Source organism: Mesocricetus auratus, unplaced genomic scaffold, assembly GCF_017639785.1.
Source record: "Mesocricetus auratus isolate SY011 unplaced genomic scaffold, BCM_Maur_2.0 Super-Scaffold_100013, whole genome shotgun sequence".
In the NCBI taxonomy this organism is placed as follows: domain Eukaryota; kingdom Metazoa; phylum Chordata; class Mammalia; order Rodentia; family Cricetidae; genus Mesocricetus; species Mesocricetus auratus.
Window position 1 is genome coordinate 67739794 of NW_024429196.1, and position 6201 is coordinate 67745994.

Genomic DNA, 6201 nt, shown 5'->3' on the forward strand with positions numbered 1-6201 from the left:
TTGTCATAGATACTCGACTCTCTTAGGAGTAGGTGATCCAGTTGACATCTTGTGGGCATCAACAATCAATAACTGCTCTGTGTGAGGCAAAAGGGGGCCATCTAGCTGGGTGGTGGTGGTGCACACCTGTAACCCCAGCACTTGGGAGGCAGAGGCAGGAGAATCTCTGTGAGTTAGAGGCCAGCCTGGTCTACAAAGCTACACAGAGAAACCCTGCCTCAAAAACAAAAAACTGTACATCCATCTGTTGAGGATCCTGAGACATCTCCGTGATAACTACAAGGACTTCAGAGGACTCTGCCCAGCCATCCTTACTTCTTAGTTTTTATGTCTTATTGCTTCAGCCATCCCAACAACTTCCCTCCTTTTTTCCAGGTTGTATTCTCCTGGTAGAGCCTTTCCATCTGGTTTCTCAGCCCAGAATGCCTCTTACCTTCTCCAGATCTTGGTTAAAAAAAAAAACCTCTCATTGTAGTTATAATTGCAGGCCAGTTCCATAACCTCCCTCCCTTCCTTTCTTCCTTCTTTATTTTCTTCTCCTTTCTTCACAGTTGGCAACATCATCATGTCATCATTTTATTGTACCAGGGATTTAGGAGAAGTTTTCAACTAGCAATAATTGTGCCTCAGATAAACCTCATTGGCTATGATACTGCCACCGCACAAAGTTTGTACCAGGGATTTAAACCATGGCCCTGCACATGCTAAGCACGTAGTCTCCTGTTGAGCTATACTTGTCATAGTTTATTTATTTAAAATCATCTTAGCAGTGCTCTATCATTGTGAAGAGAAGCCATGACTATGGCAACTTTTATAAAAGAAAACATTTAACCGGGGCTCGCTTACAGTTTCAGAGATATAGTCCATTATTGTCATAGCTACTGGAGAAGTAGCTAAGAGTTCTACATTTGGACCTCAGGCATCAAGAAAAGACAGATGCTGGGCCTGGCTTGGGATTTCCAAACCCCAAAGCCAATCTCAGTGGCACACTTCCTCCAACCACACCTCCTAATCACTGACAAGAAGTGCCAAACACTTAAATACATGAACCTATGAGGCCATTCTTACTCAAACCATCACAAAATTGATGTGTATGTTGTATGATGGATGGCATCAGCCATCTTCCTCCATCCTCTCCACCTTATTTTTTGAGACAGGATCTGTCACTGAACCTGGAACTCACCAAGTCAGTAAGGCTGGCTGGCCATTGAGCCCAGTGATCCTCCTGCCTCCACCTCCCCTAGGCAGGGATTATGGATACATGCCACCTCATCTTTTTATGTGGGTGTTAAGGATCAAACTCAGGTCACCGTGCAAGCACAGTTTCTTTACTGAGCCATGTTCCCAATCCCTTATTTATTTTTAAACACCTGTGCTTTGTGTGGTAACAGCATATAATGAACTTTTAATAAATAGTTGCTCAATTAACTAAATAAATGAGTGATCACAGAACTCACTTGCAGATAACTGAGTAATTGCCAATTGTGGATAACCTAAATATTGTTTCTGTCGATCTTCTCTTTGTCTTGGAGAAACAAAACCTTTGTCACACCTTGGCTTCACTCCATAGGATTAATCTGAACTGAGTAATGATTGACCAATGTCTTTCTGGTGGCATACTCTGGAATCACTTCCTGTAACACACTAAGACAAGGGTTGTGTGAGATGAGCCCCCTAGTGGGTCTCTAATGAGGATGGTGTGTAAACAAACACTCCAGGCTGCACTTGCTGCTAATTCCCACAAGGCCCTGTGACTTGCTATCATGCTGGAGGTACACAGCCCCTGCCTGCTTGTTACCAGACTAAACCCAAGGACTTAATCATCTCAGCTCCTGATCTCCCAACAAATTAGTCAGAAAGAGCCCAATGTGTAGTCGAGAGGAATCTCCCAATGTGGCTTCTCCAGATGCTCCCTCAGTACTTCAGGGCACTTGCCTCAGCCCTCAGCTCTCAGCCATCTACCCACAAGGATGAAGCACATCTTGTAAGCATTCCTTTAGCTATTCTCAGCAAGTCTTCTTTTCTTCCTCCTCAAATTGTGATTCTGTGTGAGGACAATGATCAAACAGTGGTGTGTGTGTGTGTGTGTGTGTGTGTGTGTGTGTGTGTGTGTGTGTGTAGGAGAGGACAACTTGCGGGAGCCACAGATTGCATCCTTCCATCCTGTGGGTTGCAGGGATTGCGTCCTGATCATTGGGCTGGTGGGCGATCACCATTACCAGCTGGGCCGTGCACAAGCTGTGTCTCGTTCTCCTCTCTGTCTTTCTCTCGTTTCCTGCACTTCTCTTCCCTCCGGTCCTTTTGCCCCGCCTCTTTTGCTCACCTCTTCTCTTTCCTTCTTCCTTTCCTCCTCTCTCCTCTTTCCCCTCCTCTCCTCCAGTTCTCTTTCCTCTCCCCTTCTGACCGTAGAATGCTATGGAAGTAAGGCTTAACAACTGAGGGACCATAACCCTCAGCTTCCCAGCCTCCACGACTGTGAGAAAGAAATCCCTGTCCTTTAATAATGCTCAGCCTCGGCTATTCTGTTACAGTAGCACATAGCAGACTAAAATGCTAATCTCAGCATCAGCTGTTACCAAAATGGGCCCTGGCAAGAAACTCTGGGTGACGAAGCACAGCCTGGCTGTGCATTTACACATTCCATTTCCTCAGCCCTGTCTCCTAATTGGTTGTGTTGTAGTTCATCTCTTCATGAATTACAAACCATAAATTTTAAAAAATGTGTAACCTCTGTTAGGAAATAATTCAACATACATTTCTCTAAATGAGATGTATACACAGGCTAGCAGAAACCTCAGCACATTGTAACTGTTTAGTGTGTTCAAAGCAACCTCACATTGAAAATGTTTACACATAGAGTCCATGAAGCCGTCCCATTCATCCATCAAGCTCAGCTGAATGCCCACCGAGCCCTAAGACCTCGTTCCCATGATAGTTGCTAGGGTGACAATCATAAACAAAACAAAAATTCCTTCCATGGAGTAGGAATGTAGCTATGCAAAGAGAAAGTACAAGCATGAAGAAGGCTCTGAGGCAGCCAGCCCTGTGGAGATGGGACTGTGAGAAGCTCAACCTGAGTCCAGCCGTGATCCTCCTCGGGACCTGAGCTGACACCACTGAACCTGGCATGGAGCCAGTCTGCTCAACCTGAGTCCAGCCGTGATCCTCCTCGGGACCTGAGCTGACACCACTGACCCGGCACGATGGAGCCAGTCTGCAAGGTGGGACCTGGGAGAACCCTGTGGAGAGGGGATGGTAGGTATGAAGGTGTGAAAGACCATGACATGTTGGAAGAAGGGGAAGTGAAATCACAAGGTAGCAGTGGAAGAAAGAAACAGAGCCACAGAAAGTGCTAGAACCTAGGTGCTGTGTTGTTTTCCAGTCTTTCTCCAAGAGGCTAGTGTTCTTCAAAGTGGGGCAGAGGTTAGGAATCCCTTCTACATTGATTTATGTTGTTTTGTTGTTGTTGTTTCTAACTTTATGCCTATTTGTTTTCTAACTTTATGCTGCTTATAGTTTGCTAGATTTTTTTTTGGACAAGGTTTCATTGTGTAGTCATAGCTAGCCTGTAACTTGCTATGTAGACCAGACTGGCCTTAACAGAGATTCACCTGCCTCTTTCTTTGGAGTGCTAGGATTAATGACATGCACCACCCTGCCTTGTTTTGTTGGTATTTTTGAGACACTGTCTTGGAATGTAGTTCAGGTTGGACATAAACCTTATAATTCTTCTGCCTTGGCTTCCTGAGTGTTGGAATTACAAGTGTGTACACGCGCATTATTTGTACATTGACTCTCTGTGTGCATGTGTGCTTGTGTGGGTGATGTTTATATGGTTCTCTGGAAGGATTAAAATCCACTGCAGCTGTCACTGAGTCAAGACAAGGATGATGAGAGTATGATTGATACCACACAATGGTGTGTTTCCAGTGTCCCTTGGTATGGGCGTGTCTGTAGCTCTATTTTATTGTTTTGCATTGTTGATATTTGAGTCAGGGTTTGCTATGTATCCCAGGCTGACTTTTAACTATGCATCCCAGGTTGACCTTCTGCCTCATCCCTCAAATACTGGGTCCCAGCCTGTTCCACCATGTCCAACCAGGTAAAGTTTCCCTGCCTCACTTTCCAGTGCCCTGTGACACCCCAGCCCATGCTGGGTTCCTGAGGATTCTCAGTGAGCATTAGATCTATGGAAGGCATGGAAGAAAAGAGGCCCTGGGAAGGGAAAGGCCTGGGACAGAACCTCTCTCTTTATCCCACACAACAGTGGTGGAGATGAGCTACCTGGATCCCTGTTGGCAGAACACGCTGTGGGGAGTGTGAGTGGCTGTCAGCCCAGCCTGTAGGTGGGTCTGTTGCTGTTTCATGTCCAGCCACATGGCCTTGAGCCTCTTCAGCCAAGTTCTGAGTGTGAGCAGGGTGTTAGAGCCACGAGGAAGGACGTCTCTAACAGACAGAATTCTCTCGGGGGCTGCCAGACACACGCTCCGGCCTGAAGCCGTCCTATCCCTCCTGTTTCTCTTACTCCTCAGATGTCCACCTGTGGCTCCCCACTGCTTCCTCTACCTTTTCCTGAATGTGCACTTCCCCCGGAAGACCTTTGCTCATTGCATTCGCCCATTGTCCTGCCGGGGCCACGTGCCACGGGCAGTGTAGCTTCAACAGAAAACTGTTGCCTCATGGTTCTGGAAGCTGGACATCCCAGGTCAAGGTGTCCGATGTGTTAGTTTCTTGCAAAGCCTCTTCCCTGGATTGCAAGTGGCTGCCCTCTCCCTGTGTGTTCTGTTGGTGTCATCTCTGTGTCTGCAATCCCTCTTGGTGAAAGACTTCATCTTATTGGATGAGGACCTGCCCTGATAACCGTTTTAAGTCAATTGCAACTCTAAAGACTATTTCCAAAGAGAACAGGTTCTGAGGTGTTAGGAATTAGGACTTCAACATACCAGCTTTGGGCAAACACAACTTAGTCCCCAACACCTGTCTAGTTCTGTGGTAGCGTTCACACTTCAGGGGGTAGTTTAACCCAAAAGACACACTTAATAAGGAACTCAGTGTGACCAATAACTCATTTGTTCGTATTCCAACTCAATAACTCTTGTTAGAATAATAATAATAAATATACAGAAACATAGGCTACATTTGTGGTATTGAACCCAGGGCCTTGCATATGCTAAGCAAGTACTAGACCCCTGAGCTATATGCCCAGTGTGAAAAAAATGTGTTTTAAATATGAAATGAATTTCTAGTTTCTTGGGCAACCACTAATTCCCTTGAAACCTGCTAAAAGATACTGAAGCATAGACATCATAAGCAAAGCTAAACCTAGTGGTGTACACCTCTCATCCTAGTACTTGGGAGATGGATGTAGGGGGATGAGGAGTTCACAACCAGCCTCAGCTATATAGTGAGTTTGAAGCTAGTCTGGGATACATGAGACATGAGACCTGCCTTAAAACTGTAACAGTGAAAATCAGTATGCATCAAGAAAAAGTAAGTGTGTCCCTTACTTTTAGTATCCCCTCCATGTGGAACAGATGACCCTTAGTACATCAACTGTTACTGGAGTGATGGAGCCCTAGAATTCAACACTGGATCCTATAGCCTGCATAAGAACTGTCCTCTGCAGGCAAATGGCAGATGAAACACTCAAAGGGCAGGCTGGCAAGAGCATGAATGGAAAATGGATGCTAGCAGGGTTTGCTGGGTTCTTATTTGTTGGTTGGCATCTGAATAATATTTGCAATGCCCTAGGCAGAGTTAGTTTTAATGACAGGAAAAGTACTTTGACTTGTGTTCTCTTATTTTTAATTTTCATCATTCATGTCCATGGGAAATTCAAACAGCTTCCATCTTCACAGTTTTTGGGGGTACTGGCAGCACACCAGACCAGCAACTGTTTCAATGGGGAAAAATATCTTCTCTCACTCAGCAAACACATTTTGTAATTTGGAAGAATGCTTCCAGGAGCACTCTGTGGTGAGTGTTAATAAGACTCTTACAGTTAAAGGTCAACTCCTTATGAATATTTTCATCTGGTAAAGACACTTGGGCTACAGCCTTGGTGACCTAATTTCTCCAGAACACACAACAAAATGAGAAAATTGACTCCCAGATGTTGTCCTCATTGGTGCCCCAAGGGAACTTTGATGGCATTCTAACTTGGTTTGCTATTGGGACATTTGGGAGGGGGAAGGGATTTGA

General features: G+C 45.3%; 1 pseudogene; it reads right to left on the reverse strand.

The window, feature by feature from the left end:
• Window positions 1–557: 557 nt before the first annotated feature.
• LOC121143821 lies at window positions 558–670 on the reverse strand (annotated as a pseudogene).
• Between the last annotated feature and the right edge of the window lie 5531 nt (window positions 671–6201).